The following is a 17,030-nucleotide window of genomic DNA, read 5'->3' as shown; positions in this document are numbered from 1 at the left end:
TCACCCCACCCCCACAAATCTTGTGCCTTCCCTTCCTCTCGCTCCTAACAGATCACATACTCCCCACTCTCTATGAGAACATTTATGCATGCTTAGAAATTCTGTGTTAAAGGGAAAGGGATTATTTCGCTGAACTTTTGCAAATGTATACAATTGCTACTTCTCCTCCTTCCCCATACTTGTTCAAAATGCTTTTAATGACACTTTGAGACTTAGGCTTGGATCCACTGGAGCATTTGTGTAGACAGAAGGTTTTATGACTTCAGAGCGTGATTTTATCACCTCCCTTCTTCTGCAGCCCCAAATGCCTCCCCCCAGTTTGCAGAGTAAGGGCTACAGAAGAGGGAAGAGGTGAAAAACTTGCATTCTGTGAGTAGACACTGCTTTCTGTATATTTTTAATGTTAGGTGGGCCCTGTGTCTGCATTGGTTCTGATTCTGATTACTTTATTATTGTTGCTGTCTATTATATGTTTAATCTATATATTTTAAAGATATTTGTGTGTGCCACATTATTTATATGTGGTATATGTTTTTTCGTTAAAAAATCTAATTACATACTATGGAAAGGCATATCATATGACTTGCTTCTGAGATAATGAATCTACATCTGAACTCTAATTCTTTAGATTGCAGAGTAAGGCTAAGGTCCTGGCATAAAATGTATTCTGGAAGGAGGGAAGGACTTTGTATTTGTATATGCACAGATAGAGAATGTAATTATGCTAGATGTATGGGGGAGGCACATACTAAAAGAAGATATTTATGCAAGTGAACTGTTTTGATTAACCTTATTATCAATATTGCCAGCTTTCAAATAAAGCACATGTCTTTGATTCAGAGATGTTCAATTAGTGTATTACTCCACAGGCAAATCTTTGTGCAACAGAGCAACTGTTGAACTGATTGAAATCAGACCATAAAAGATTAGGAAGCATATTCAGAACTGTCATAAACTATCATGAATAATTAATCAGCCCAACAGACTGACAGCTAATACACCAATCACAGTTCATACCGTGAGCTAAAGCCCTTTTTCTCATTTCTAATCTTCTTCTGACATCCACCCTAATAAATTCTGAACATGAAGCGAATGTTAAAAAAAATGTATGCGAAACATCCTGTAGAAAACCTTACAAAATGACTTGGTATATTGTTAGCAGATCTAACACACTGATAATGAAATCCTATGCATCCTAAGGCCATGAGTTTAGACTGAAGAAACTCTGCATAGGATTGTACTGTTGTTTGTGCAGATTTTGTATACTTCTTTAATGTTCCCCAAGAGTATATTTCTAACATACACAGAGGATCAAATGAAATAGGGCTGTGGAGAGATCCAAAATTGGATCATCTCAGAGTTTATAACACTGCAATGGAATCCGTGCAAGGGTCCAATTTGGATTGTGGCGATGTAGGGTGCAAAGAGAAGTCAACTGTTATGCATTCTGAAACTGAGCTGCATGAGGATTGGGATGTTCCCTATTGCTTGCACATCAGGAATAGGATACTCACCCAAATTCCTGCTCTTAAGTAAATACAGCAGAAATAGGGTTCAAAACAACATCCAAAGAGATACAGGGATGAGAGCAGGAAGCTCAGGCAGTCATCAATTCTAGCTAACAAACAGAACCCAGCAAAGACTCTACCCCATGAGATTAAACTAACACAGATATCAGAGGTGGGAAGCAGACTGTTACATTGTAAGATATACAATAAATATACCACTAGCATAGGCCATCAGTGAGAGGTGGAAAACTGAATGCTATTGACTGGTACTAAAATGCTGACAGAATATATTTTCTTGAATGGTAGACTCAGCTTTAAGATTTGGGGTTTGACTGACTATAATAGTTGGTGTTGACACAGTTCACCCATTCTGGGATATTATTGTTGATGTTGTTGTTATTTGCCTTTACATTTGGAATGACAGTCACTAGACTTGTCTGTTTTTCCTACCATAGTCTAATAGCAACACTGGAAGAGATGCAACCATGATTACTTTTATCTTTTGCTTATGGACATAGTTTTAAAAATGTTTCATAAATGAAAGACAACTAAATAAAGAAATCAGGATCTTTATATCCCAATATTCCAGCATGCGCGGCTCCGACTCACCTTGCAGAGCCCCAGTTTGCCTGCCTGTGCTGGGGAGGGCGAGAGCGAGCCAGAGATTGTGGGGAGGCCGGTGGCTGCTGGAGCACAGGGGAGCCAGGGGCTGCAGCCAGCGGCGAAGCAAGGGCAGCGTCTCAGCCCGATGCCATGTGCTTTGCTGCGTGTTCACCTGGGTGCTGGGAGCCTCTCTTTGAATGAGCCAATCATGCTCGAGGCTCCCAGGGGGCAGGCCGCCTCCTGGAAGCCAGAACTGGGTGTTTCCACTCAGTGCTGGCTTCCCTGCACATACAGAGGCCTCGCCTGCTTCTGCCCTCATTCTGTATTGCACAAATATGGCCGAACCCCTCAAAGTAGTCGGGGGGTTATTACGAAAGAAACAGCCTGTGCATAAAAGGTCATAGTCAGCTCACACCACTCACATCTGGTCTTCCTAATGGTCAAGTTGCCGTTCTTCAGACACCCAGCCCTGGACTTTGAGTGCAGTGAGCATGTGTTTGTGCCTGCATCCACTCAGTCTGTGTTGGGGAGTCAAGGAAAAACACTGTTCCCCAAATCTAAAATCAGAACAAGAAACAGCAGGGAAGTTATCCAATTTGATTGGTGTGGCACCATATAAAATCCAGATTGTTTTAAAATAAAATTCCAAAAACCTCCAAATCGTTTTCTAGAAAAACTAAAAAACACACACCCTCAACTGAATCCTAGTGGCTGTGTGGCACTCCGGGAGAGGGGATGTTACTGGGGCTCTGCACCTCTCAGCACAATTCTGTTGATAAAATATGTTACCAAGATGCTGTTCTTACTACTCGTATAAAGAAAAGCACACACACAAATATCACTGGAACAAGAGCTGTTAGGAAAGTAGACAAGAATCTCTATTGAAACCAACAAAACCCACAGAAGCCTCTAAAATGAAACTCATGTGTTGGCGTTGGTGTTTTGTTTCTTCTAAACAAGGGGAAAAGGGAACAGGATCTCCAGTGATGAAGGGCAACTGCAGCTCCTGAGGCGCTTCCTGTGAGCCAGTGGTGGTATAGGTTGCGGACTGCAAAGAGAGGAAAACTCAGGTGCCCATCCTCCCCTCTTGCTTTCTGGGGCCTTTCTTAGGGAAGTGATGTGAGCTTGCCACATTGGCCCATGGTATTGATAGGCCTCCATGGCTTGACATTGGTTCTGTTGGGCTTGCGATATTGTCCCTTCCTTAAATTTCTGTAGCTTGGATTCTCTGGTTTTATCATGGTTGGGTTGGGCTCGTTGGTTCTTTTTGCATTTGGGGGCTTTTGGGCAGTAGTTGCTCCTGTGTGTAGCTGTTGGCTTCTTTTCCCTGGAGAATGCATGGATATGAAATAATGTTGACAAGTAGGATGGCCAAGGGTGCCTTTTTTCAGGGGGCTGTAGAATTGGTCTCCTTGATGCTTGGGGGGTCTTTAGTAAATAGGATAGCTTAGATTCTTGGAATGTTTGGTGTCATTTGCTTGTAAAATACCCACTTCAGTCTCCTGGAAATAGTCCTGCATAAGGAATACCACAATAGTGATGCACATAAGTAAATGCATTTTATTTCAGTTGATCCCAGGGGGACTTTAGCCACTGACTTGAGGCTGACTTGAGGCTTGCTATATGGCCAGTCCTTGTGAATTAAATAATACTGTTCAGCACTTTGAATGATCAGACGCCTTTGTATCACTCCATAGCAAACTACTCTGGCAATCAAGTTTCAAAGAAATGTGTATATGGTGCTGGACGTACAATATGCTGATAGTCTCAGAGGACTTGTCTTGTCCAATCAGTGGGCTGTACTAGGTTTGCAATCTATGTTAACAGCTAATGAAATTAGGAAGCAGATGTACTTGAAATACTTCAGCAAGAAGTGAAACCTTTGCTCCTTCTACGAAACTGGTTTGAAATTCATCTAATCTCTAAGGTAATTTCTCAGCCTCTTGCAAACAGCTGATATTCCTTGAAATTCACCTTCCGTGTTCACTGTAGTTTCAAACTCCTGCCACAGATAAAACGTATGGTTTAGAATAATCATGTCTCAGAAGCTAAGCTGGGTCAGTACTTGGATGGGAGACCAAGAAAGACTCTGCAGAGGAAGGCAATGGCAAACCACCTCCACTTCTCAGTTGCAAAGCCCCTTGCTGGGGTTGCAGTAAGTCATCTGTGACTTGACAACACTTGACAGACAAACATACATGCATTGCTGTACTTCTGTGCATAAGTTTTAGATTGCTTTACTTCAGATGGAATTTCCCAGGGAACAATTGATATTATACAAAGTCTTTGTGGCCATCACAAGGATTTTGGATCACGTGTGCACTGGGTGTTCCTTACTTCTCAGGGGCGTGGGCCCCCAATTTGGGTCAGGGCTGCAATACATTTGGAGAAGTGGCTTCATCCCTCCCTAGCCATTTTCTGAACCTGAAATGGACCCCGGGAGCTGTAATTTACTTTGTTAGGAAACTTACATGAAACAATGGCTACATTTACATTTCCCAAGGAAGCAAATAGTGGTTTCCTGGGATCATTTCAGGTTGGAAGATGAAGCATGGGGGGGGGGCAGTGACACCCCTTCAACATGTCTCGTTTGCAAGGGAAGCACAGAACTCCCAGTCTTTGTTTCAGCCATGAGGACTTGTATAATGAGAATCAACCCTCACAAGACTGGGTCATATGCTGCTAACATATGGCCTAAAATTTTCACATGGCAAGTCTCACCAGAAGTTCTTTGTGGACTGATAAAACATATTTTCGGTGCTATTTTTTTTTTTTTACAAAATTAGATATACTGCTATTGGAAATGCTCAGGTGGACTGTTGGATTGCCTTTTAAAAGATGTAATTTATTTCCAGTGCAGTAACTTACACTGTGTTTAAAGTGCTGTCAAGTCGCAGCCAATTTACAGCAATCCCTTAGGGTTTTCAGGGCAACAGATTAACAGAGGTGGTTTCTTTGTGTAATAACCCTGTATTCCATGGTGGTCTCCCATCCAAGTACTAACCAAGGCCAACCTTGCTGAGCTTCTGAGATCTGATGAGATCAGGCTAGCCTGGACCATCGAGGTCAGGGCTGCTCAAACAAAACTGACCTCCAGGTCCTAGGAAAAGCAGGCCCTTTTTCTAGTGACAGAACCATAGTTTCCCCCCTTTTAAATCAAACCATCAACTGATGTAACAGTGGAAGTTCCATATATTTTGGCTGAAAGTCCTTTTCTGGCATTACCAGGATCTGTCCCAGTCACATAGAAAGAAGTGGGTAAGAGTTCAGTATTAAAAAGCAAAACAAGCACATGGGTGAAAGGTACAACTGATTTCTCTGCAAGGTCCCTCCTTAAGGATATTTCTTCCTCAGCCAAGCTCCTTCCAGTACTGAAAGTATGCTTAGTGTAGAGGTGACATGCTTTGGGGAAGCCAGTTGTAAGCATGGCGATACTTCTGCAGTCCTAATCCATATATACCTTTTGTTTTTAAAACTTGACCATTATCCTTTCCAAGTAAACACGGCAGTTCCATCTTTAAATTGATAAAATTCTTGGTGTCTCATACAGTTTGGTCCTAAACTATTTAGTCTAATATCCTGTGTTCAATGTGGCTGTACATGTGCTTGAATCAGTCACATTTGTATTCTATCCTTTTCCTACAGATGGCTGGCATGATTACCTCATCTTAGCCTCACCGTAATTCTGTAAGGAAAGCCTGAGGAACAGGCATTTATATTTGTCCTTCATTGAGAAAAAAAAACAGTTGGGTGGATGAAGAATAGGGTTGCCAGTTCCTGGTTGGGAAATACCTGGATATTTGGGTGGAGGAGCCTGAGGAGGGTGAGGTTTGGGGAGGGAAGGGACTTCAATGGGGTATAATGCCATAGATTTCACCTTCCAGAGTCGCCATTTTCTTCAGCTGAACTGATCTCTATTGCTGGGAGATCTGTTGTAATAGTTGATCTCCAGCCACCACCTGGAGGATGGCAACCCTAGTGGCTTACTATGACACTGTAACTCACTGTCAGTTAGGCTGAGAGGGTGTGTCTCAACCAAATTCACTCAGCAAGCTTTTATGCAGAGTTGAGATTTGAGTATGGTGTTACAGGCTTTGACATATTAGGGCATATAAACTACTGTATTAATATTGTACATGTGCAGAATTGTTCAATGTAAAACCTTAACAGCTGAGCTCATAAAAGCCCATTTAAAAAGATACAAGCCTGAGCATTCTTGGCCATGGACAAATGTGACAAGCCAGAACAATGCTTGCACCTTATCCTTGAAAGACTTAAATGTCACCGAGCTCAATGCTTGTCCTTTATCCTTGAAGGACCTAGAATACTGTTAGCATTCTATCCTTGAAGTGTCATGCAGGAATTCCACTTGTATTCCTGTACTAAAAGGACATCACCCTCACAAATGTCTGTCCTACAACCTTGTATTTTGCTGACTAATGTACTGTAACATTATATTGGGTTTTAATATGATAAAATGATGGTAGAAACTTATAAATAGATTTATTTTATTCATATTATCCAGGAGATCAGAATGATGGTAAAATTAAAAATATAGAGAGATAACATGACTCAAAACTGACTGTTTAACGTTTAGCAAAATAGCCTGGTGGAAGGGGAAGTCCTTATATGGTAGTCTAAAGGGAAGCCACAGAGCATGTTCAGTACAACTGTATCCTGCTCGAGCTCAAGGTTCAAGCCCATTGAAGGTGACTTAAACAGTATAAATAAAGGCACAGAAGGGCTAGAATCTCAGACCTCTCTCAGAGGGTCTCAGAACATTGGCTATTGGGTATGTATGGATTTAAATATATTATGCTAGATATTGTGAATCACAATTTTTGAACTAAATCAAAAACTTAACTGTAATAAGTATTGGATTTTAAAACTGAATAGTATGTAGAACTTGCTTGCTTTATAGTATACATTGTTACTGAATTTTAAGACTTTGTAATACTTGCATATACACATACATACATTAAATTACATTGAAGCAATTCAATAAAAGACTCATTTTTATGTGAGTAAAGTAGTTGAGTCCTGCTTAGTGGGTGACTAACTGAATAAGATAACATACCACTTCTCAGGAAGTGGTCGATTCTAAGAGTATAGTCATCTGAAATGCACTGATCCGCTTCAATGGGTATCCCAGATCCTAGTCCCACACAGGGTCAGTTTTAGGCATAGGGCATCTGAGGCAGCTGCCCCACTGGCCCTGAGGACCCCCAGCCATGCTGTGTGGCATGGGGAAGAGGTGCCAGTTGGCAGGCGGCTCCCATGCAGAAACAAAAGAGAGGGAGAACAGCGGCCGTTACAAGCTGCGGGTGGGCGAGTGGGCTGCACAGGCACCAGCCGGGCCGCATGCAGGCAACTGTTCCAGTGCTGTGGTGCGGCGGCCCTCCTTCTCCCTATGCCCGTGCTCCCCATCCCCATGCTGGCACCCTCCCTCTCCTTGCACCTGGGGCAAGTGCCCCGCCAGACCCTCCTCCAAAAAAATCAGGCCTTGTCTCCATTTAGAAACTGAAACATGTTTTTACTTAGCTTTTCATTCTTGATACCATTCTAATTTGAAATTTTGTCAGTACAAATCATGTTCCTCTTCAATCAGGAGGTCAAGTTCTACAATTAGGTAGCATCTTGACCCATGTGGATCATATCACTATTTTTGTTGTTTGCTTAGGATTTGTAAGAGAGAAGAGACAGGAAGAAAGGTGGCAGGAAGGAAAATAGAAAATATTTCTTTCATGTGGTAAAAAAATTAAAAAAATTCTGATGTTGTATGTTAGCTCTTGCCCTGACCTGGATGGCCCAGGCTAGCCTGATCTTGTCAGATCTCAGAAGCTAAGCAGGATCAGCCCTGGTTAGTATTTGGATGGGAGACCACCATGGAATATCAGGGTTGCTTTGCAGAGGAAGGCACCGGCAAACCACCTCTGTTAGTCTCTAGCCATGAAAACCCCAAAATGGGGTCGCCATAAGTCAGCTGCAACTTGACGGCACTTTACACACACTTGTTAGCTCTCAGGTCTGAAACAGCTGAAGAAAAAAAGCAAAACAAAAATTTTATATTTCCAGCTGTTTTTTCAGTTATTCATCTTGCCTTGAATTATAGTAAAAGTTGCTCAGTCTAGCTTGTCAGGTCTTCCTTGTAAATGCCATATGTTTCACTAATCAAATTTACAGAGTCATGCTGGCTCATGATGACATTCGGCTTTAATGTTCTCAGTGTAATATCCTGATTCTTCTCTTCTAATTGCACCAAAAAATGACCTCAGCCTGAGGAGAAAATCAGTTGCAAAAAAGGTGAAACAGTTTCAACTAAATGAATCAAACCTGAGTCCCCATAGAGTGCAAAGTAATTCAGGTAGCAACCTATTAATAATGTATATTGCACTTATAGTGTATATAGCTCAAAAGCCTCATTGTGTGACCTTATAACAACTCTCTGAAGTGGAGTTATTATTCTTTCAGTCTTATGCAATTGGATTTGAATTTCACAGTGAATAACTTACTCAAGGACACCCATTGAGTTCATTACACAGCAGGGATTCATACCAAGGTCTCGTAAGTCCAAGTTCTATTCTTCCTCCACAGAATACAGAATATCGCTGCATTCTGTTAAAAGAAAGCGTACACTGATGTACTCATTCTGACCTGCATCCCATGTGCTTTTCCTGCACTGAGAAGACGTGTGAACAGCTCCAAAGTCTGTTTAGATACAGAAAATATATTCAAAAAGAAATGACTATTAATATACTTTGTCAGATGGCCAGTCTCAAACTTTCAAACAGTTGAGATGGCAAGAAATCCGTGATGGGATCTCTCTTCCTTTTAAATATAAGAGTTAAACAGAGCCATAGGGAAGTGGTGCTGAATAATGGAGAGTTTAATCCTTGCCGGCACTCACATTATTTTGATGAGCTAACCCCTCCCCCATTACTATTTGCTCCATTGGGCAAACCACATAGTATGCTTTCCCCATGGAGGAAGTATGTTTTTGGATTTGATTTAGACTGAGGAAATGACATGGGGGAGAGGGTTAACAAACCACTCCCAGCACTACAACCCTGATCGTATTTGCATCTGCCTCTTCTTGAAGCTGCTTTCAAAAAAATTTTTGTAGAAATGTTGTAACGCTTACCACAAATCTCTTATTACTTTGTACAGTTCGGTCATAACTTAATCAGGATCTGGCTAGCAATGAGGAATGGAGGGAAAGCACAAGATTTTTAGGTTGTAGTAGCTGTAGTACAAAACAAAGTCAAGAAGGGAGACCATGGTATAAGGACCCTTCAGGGGACTGGGACAAGACAAGGGAGAAAGAAATGATGAAAAGTTGCTCAATTCTCACTAGAGAGAGGGAACTTGCTAAGAGCCAGTGGGGTGTAGTGGTTAAGAGAAGTGGTTTGGAGCAGTGGAATCTGATCTAGAGAACCGGGTTTGATTCCCCACTCCTCCACATGAGAGGGGGAGACTAATCTGGTGAACTGGATCTGTTTCCCCAACCTACACATGAAGCCAGCTAGGTGACCTTGGGCTAGTCACACACTCTCAGCCTCACCCACCTCACAGGGTGTCTGTTGTGGGGAGGGGAAGTATAAGAAGCCCCGCCTGGAGATGTGCTGCTCCTGTGGTCGAAGTAGCCAGGGGAGGTGGAGGCAGTGGGGCTTCCTCAGCCTCAGACCACTCTGAGGGGAGTCAGAACTTTCTTCCCCCTCGGATGAAGCCAGTGTAATGACCCTGAAGCACAGGGATGGTCAACACTCGCTCCTCTCCCCCCTGGCCTCAGCCGCACAGCCTCCTTTATACCCTTCCTGGGTTAGCTCCGCCCCTACTTCCCTCCCCTAGGCCCCGCCCCCGAGTCCACATAAGGGCGAGAGAGGCTTACATCAGCCCTCTCCCCCCTCCCACCAGCCACGTGGGCTCCATCCTCCCCGGCCCCGCCCTGAGCACGCTCGCCCGACTCCCAGCTGGCTGTCGGGCTTTTGAAGTGGCCGTGGAAGGACACCGCTGGTCAGCTGGTCTCTTCCAGGGTCCCGGGTTGCTCCCTCCTTGCCGCCCACCGTGTGGGATGTCTTCGGGGTGACAGCCCCCCCTGCCTGAGGAGACCCTGCGGGGAAAAGGTAGGGGTTAGGCAGCAGCTCCTGGCCACCCCCCGGGGCCAGCATCCGTGGCATTCCGCCCCCCGACCTGATGCTTGGCGGCGGGGTTTTACTGGCGAGTGGGAAGGTGGGCGAGTGTGGTGGACCTTCCTCCCGCCGGTGGGGCCCCTGCTCATCCCTTGTGGGCTTGGGGTTTGGCCCTGGTCTGGGGCTGGGAAGTCCGGAGGTGGCCCCAGGAGACCCGGGCTCGGGACAAGAAGGAAAGGAGATTGTAAGCCAATTTGAGTCTCCCTTAAGGGGTAGAGAAAGTCGGCCTATAAAAACCAACTCTTCGTCTTCGTCTTCGTCTTCTTCGTCTTCGTCTTCGTCTTCTTCGCCTTCGCCTTCGTCTTCTTTGTCTTCGTCTTTGTCTTCGTCTTCTTCATCTTCGTCTTTGTCTTCTTCATCGTCTTCTTCTTCTTCATCTTCTTCATCTTCTTTGTCGTCATCTTCTAAAATGATGCCACATCAATGATTCAGTTGTTGACTGGATGGACTCCTGCCATGCTTTCACTCTCAGAAAGCAGTACCTCACTCCCACCATCATTTTAGCAATGGAATATTTTTCTTCAGTGCTGTCCATACCAATAATGCAGTGGGCAATAAACTAGTCTTCTACACTTCATTGTGTCTGCGCTAACTGAGAAATACTTTATTGCTGATCTTACTGCCAGGATAAACCACTGTTTTTCGAGGCGGTTTCTGTCAATACACCTTTTGTTTGCTGCTCCTCATTCTGGCAGCTGCTTTGGAAGAGCAGCTATAGCTTGTCCGATGTATATATAGATGATCCAAATCATGGCAGAACATTATATTAAGACTGGATTACAATGCATAAGAAATACAGTGAGTTGATTTTTTTTTTCTAGTTAAAGTCCTTTTAGACCAGTGGCATGATAGAGGTAGAATTAAGGCTACTACAATGCCTTCAATATAGTGGTAATCAGTTTAGTATATTGATTTACATGTCTTTGCCATCCTTCTGAAGGAAATATCATTTTTTTTAAAAAAAAAAACTTTCTTTACTGAGCATGGAAATCTGAGATTTATGCCCCTGGCAACATCAGCATACAAAGCAGCTTGTGTCTTCTCTGCCCAAGGACTACATTACCATTCAGGGTGGAGTTCATTTACTTTTAAGTCAGTAATCATCATATCTTGCTAGTGTCATGAAAACACAAAAGTAAGTCACGGGGAAACTGTCCAGTTATGAAGCACGAATGTTTGTTTCTCTGTGCTGAATAGTATAAGCACAGTTATTCCAACCAAGGGCAAAATTGATTCCTTTATAATTAACTACTTTTAGGAAATTCAGCATGTTAATTGCAACTGCTGTCCCAAAGTAATTTCAAAGTAACATTCTCCCCATAAAAATCAGCCTTCTGTGAGACCCCAAACTGTAATTCAGTGAATCTTTCCGCAGTAAAATGCAAGAATAATTTAACAACCAAATAAGGTAGCTACTATATTGGGGGACTCAATGGAAGGGATCTAAATTATACCTTATTTGGGCATTGTTCTCACTGCCTTGAAAAACCTTTGTCTGGGCAATAAGATTTAAGATTATAGGTGGAGACTAAATTGTCATCCATTTAAAAATATCATCATCATTGAAAAACATGTCAAGGTTCAGTAGACTAGGATCTAGACCAGCATCTAGTTATATACACATAGGTAAATTTCTCAGTGGAGAAAATGGTCACTTTGGAAGGTGGACTCTATGGCATTATACCCCATTAAAGTCACTCCCCTCCCCAAGCCCTGCTCTCCTCAGGCTGCACACCCAAAATCTCCAGGTATTTCCCAACCCAGAGTTGGCAACCCTACTCCTGACTAAACCTCAACCTATTTTTCCAAAATCCTTATCTCTACCATAACCAGTTGCATTCAATAGAAGAAGAAAAGTCAAGTAGAGGCACATTCCACTGGCTTCGGAACACATACAGAAAGCCAACCAGGAAAAGCTGAGGAGCAAAGAAAATCAGGTTGATTCTTCAAATCCAATAGAACTTAAGCTTAAATAAATGAAAAACATATATATTATCTATGGAACACTTCTGTTGTAAACCATAAAAGATCAAACATGTTTTGACATATTGTCTTCATCCGTGGGCTCTTTACAAAATTTTTATAAATGCAACCCTTCCTTTATAAAAGATTAACGCGATACTTAAAAAGTGCAGAAAAATTTTCAGTATCTTATTGAACCATGTCCAACCATTCATTCTTTACAGGATTATTCCCAAAACCTTAGCATAATCATTCCACTGAATATCAGTGGGTAAAATATCTAAGTTAAAAACTAATTTGCTGTTCCTCTTTAATAACTCAGTGAGGCTATTGGCAAAGGGATATATCTCCTGGTTTATAAGAACCTTGTGTTTGTGTTCAAGCCCCTAAATGTTTCTAAAGAGTCAGCCCATGGCTTTAAAAAGGAGTATATATAAGCTAAATCAGGGCCCATGTGCTATGGTTCTGGAATAAAGCCTGTGAAGAATGACTGGCTAGGCATGGTTCAATGATATATCTGAACATTTTTTCTGGATTTTTGATATTTAAATTATACTAATGATAAAGAAATGGTTGAATTTATAGAATTTTGTAAAGGGACCACTAACAAAGACCACATGTCAAAATGTATTTGGTCTTTTATGGTTTACAGTCGGAATGTTCCACAGATTTTAGATATGTTGCTCATTTATTGATGGATGTTAAATTTGTTAAAATTGTATTGGTTTTAAAGAGAGGACTTGATTCTTATCTTTGCCCTTCCACCTTTTCTGGTTTGGCTTCATTTATGTGTTGGTTAAAGTTTGCTTCCCCTCCCTTTTACACATACCTTTGAAAAAAAAAAACACCTTAGCATTGAATCAGCTTTACACAGACCCTACAATGAAAAGTCATACAGCCCAGATCCATTGTCCCAACAGTAATATCTCTTGTGTGTTGAACTTGGCCACAGACGACATTTTGTGGTCCTCAATTCAGACAGTCCTTCAGACTTCTAAACAATTTTCAGTAAAGTGAGCACCACAGGTTGCAATAACCATCTTTATTTTGGCCATATCCTCGTTAACTCCATCTTGTTTTACTTGTTTTTCATTCCTCTAATCTGTCTTTACCAGCTCCTTATTCTTTAGTTTGTGTTCACTCTGAATTACAGAGAGGAAGGGTGAGTGCCTCACTGTCATATCTGAAGGGAGGTGCAGCAGTCACCAGCTCCTTAAATAGCCATCACCTAGCACATCTGACTGGATGTCTCCCAGAGGGCCACTTTAATCCCAGTCCCTTCACCACATCACAGTGGCTTTCTTCTGTTTCTCTAGTTATTTTGTTTATAATCCAAATGCTTAGGGTTGCCAACCTCCAGGTACTAGCTGGAGATCTCCTGCTATTACAACTGATCTCCAGCCGATAGAGATCAGTTCAACTGGAGAAAATGGCCCCTTTGGCAATTGGACTCTATGGCATTGAAGTCCCTCCCCTCCCCAAACCCCACCCTCCTCAGACTCCACCCCATGGATTGATTTCGTGGCCCATTGTTTTGAGGAAACATGTGGCTGACTCCAATTTTAAAATGAAGTGAAGGATTTGGTTAACATTAATAGGTTCTGTGCCCTGTCTGGCCTGGTACCAGCTGTGTTTTATTATTTTCAAATGCTCTTTGCTATTTTTACAAGGTTTTTGTTTTTGTTTAAAATGCTTAATACCATGTAAAATTCTGATTATCCTTTAAAATAAATTCTGTCGAATCTTTTTATTTGTATTGTATTAGATTCCTAACCTGCCTTTTCTGGCACAAGTCAGGCTCAGGGCAGCTTTTCATTACTGTAAGATTTTTATAATACCTTCACTCTACCTATGGCTCACATATACCAGGTTTGCTCCCCTGATCACATAGGAGTTTTACCCAGTACCCATAGTTCTTGACCTTTAATTCACCACTGTTCATGATTATCAATGCCTCTCCAACCTGCAAGTAAAAAATGAGGCTTAACCGCTGTTGAGGCAAGACAACTTTATTTATATAGGTAAATTTATTATATATGCATATTAACCACAGAACATAATGGGTACCTCTGTCCATAAAAATCTGACTCCTATGCTACCCCATGGAGGAAATTAATGGAGACTAGACTATGGGTTAGCAGTAGTGATTTGGAGATATTGGGAAGACCAGCAGCATGCTCTGTGGTGAATTAAACTTCTGTATAACCTGGACTGGACTTTATCAGCCCCACAAAGAGAGATCATAGGATATGCTCCCCTTTATATTTAGGATTATCTTATCCAAAGACACCCTTACCATATTAAGATTTTTTTTAACTGTTCCTTGATATAAGACAGCATTTATGCTTGTGGGATTAAACTCTATCCCCTCTCAAGTAATGCAAGATCAAATGCATAGGACTGAATATTCTGATAGACACTCTGTGACTATGCTTCTGGACAAAAAGAAACTTTGGAACGTTGCAGTATTAGGGATTTGTGGATTACTCTTCTTTTGTGCAATAATGAGGGGCTGTCAACACCAGATAAGGTTAAGAAACTCTTGGCAGGAATGGATTTAGGAGTTACATTGGCTGTAGCCAATTTTTTGCTCATGTAATCAAATTCAAAGAACCTCAAGCATGGTAACTGGTTGGCTATTGAAATTATTTATTTTTATTGTATGTAGTATAATTGCTCAAGGCTTGTAGGCTAAATGAGCAGTATCATTATAGAAGTTTATATGTGCATATTGCCACAGGTGTGGACAGAAATATAAGGGAACAATTGCTGGACTTGACAAAAAAAAAAAACCCAGAAAATATCTCTGTGCACAGAAACAGAGCTAGCCTGGGCCCTCAGTGAAAAATGCCAAGAAGGGAGTTCAGAGTCTCAAAAAAAGAATAGCCTTGGAAACAGGGTTGCCAACCTCCAGGCAATTTACAATAAAAGAAGGCTTGGATTGCAATATTAGTTATTCAAAATACAAACAATCTCTATGGCTGTATGAGGTATAATTAATCCAATGACAATATTATAACAATCAAAAAATGTTTATATCTTTTGTTTCTTCACAAAAGCATATAGTACCAAAAAGGTCACAGTATTTAGGACAGAATACAGAGAGGCTTCCGGTAAATGTCCTGTTTCATACTACCCTTTACTGAAGAATATAGAAGACTTGCTGCTCTTAAGGCTATCCCACGATGTTTCTTATTCTAATAAAATTCATCATTATTTTAACTTGTATCATTGGATAATAATTTTGTAAAAAATTAAGTAGGTGCTATAACATGCAAGAATATAAATATATATATATATACAGATACTTACTGACAACTTTTTCACGTCTAACATGAGTTTAAATGATTTCAAGTCAATGACTCAATTCACAACGGGATACAGGGTGAGGTGGAAGAGAGTATTTATAGAAACGCTGTTAAATTTCACATAAGGTTACACCCACTTCACAGATAGGCTGAATAATCGCACGCCGAGTTTAATCCGTGTGGGATCATGGTGTTAAACAGTGTTATAAAGTATGATTCTTTCTGGCTTAAGATCTTATCTACATTTTCTTTTTGGAATGGTCTTTTTTGATATTGCCAAAGAGCAAAAAACTTCAGGTCAGTGTCCCGGTGCTTTGCTTGAATGAAATGGGGCACGATCGGAGCTTCTAAAACTGCATTGCGCACGCGTGATCTGTGCTCACCGATCCTTATTTTTAGGGATCGATTAGTTTGGCCTATATAGACAAGAGGGCACGGGCACAGAACGGCGTAAATAACATTAACAGAGCTGCAGTCAGTGTGGCATTTAATTTCAAAAGTTAGTCCGGTTTTCACACATGTAAAGCTTTTGACAGGAAACGCATACGGGCACATAACACAATGACCACAACGAAAATGCCCCCTTCTAAGACTACTAATGGGGCGTTCGATATTATCTGTGTGGACTAATTTGTCCTTGAGGGACATCGTTCTCCTATAGCCAAGAAGGGGCGGTTCTGAGCAACCAGGCAATGTAATCAGCATATGCCAATGTTTATTGATAATCCTACGTATACCTCCCACAAGTGGAGTGTATTGAAAAGATGTTGTTATTCTTTTTGAATTTATTTTAGGGCGTGTAAACAATTGATCCCGTGGTTGCGCATCAGCTCTTTGCTTAGCTGCATCTATCAAGTGTTCAGGGTATCCCCTTTTAAGGAGAGTCTCCTTTAAATGGGCGGCTGTTCTGTTGTAATCATTTTCCCTAGTAGAATTGCGTTTAAGCCGTAACATCTGGCCATACGGTAAATTCCGTTTTAAATGCATAGGATGGTTGGAGTTAAAATGAAGTAATGCCATCCTGTCCATGGGTTTTTTATATGGAGAAATCCAAATTGTACCATCATCATTTTTGTTAATGTTTATATCCAAGAAATTAATGCAATTAGGGTGCATTTTACACTCAAATTTAATATTAGAATCAGCATTATTCAGTATATTTACCAAACCATCAAAATTACTAATATCATCTATGCATATGATCAGATCATCTACAAACCTAAAGTAGAGTAAGGTATGTTGTAAGAAAAAGGCGTTAGAAAACATATGTAACTTTTCAAATTCATTCATGAAAATATTGGCCACTGAAGGGGCCACGGCAGATCCCATCGCAACTCCCTTTACTTGTTTATAAATTTGTTTTTTAAATCTGAAATAGTTGTTTTCAAAAAGAAGATCCAGAAGATCCATCAAAAAATGAGTGGGTGGATGTTTGTCTATCCGGGAGTTCAACTTGTCCT

This window comes from Euleptes europaea, chromosome 8 (genome assembly GCF_029931775.1).
Source record: "Euleptes europaea isolate rEulEur1 chromosome 8, rEulEur1.hap1, whole genome shotgun sequence".
NCBI lineage: Eukaryota > Metazoa > Chordata > Lepidosauria > Squamata > Sphaerodactylidae > Euleptes > Euleptes europaea.
This window is presented reverse-complemented; position numbering follows the sequence as displayed.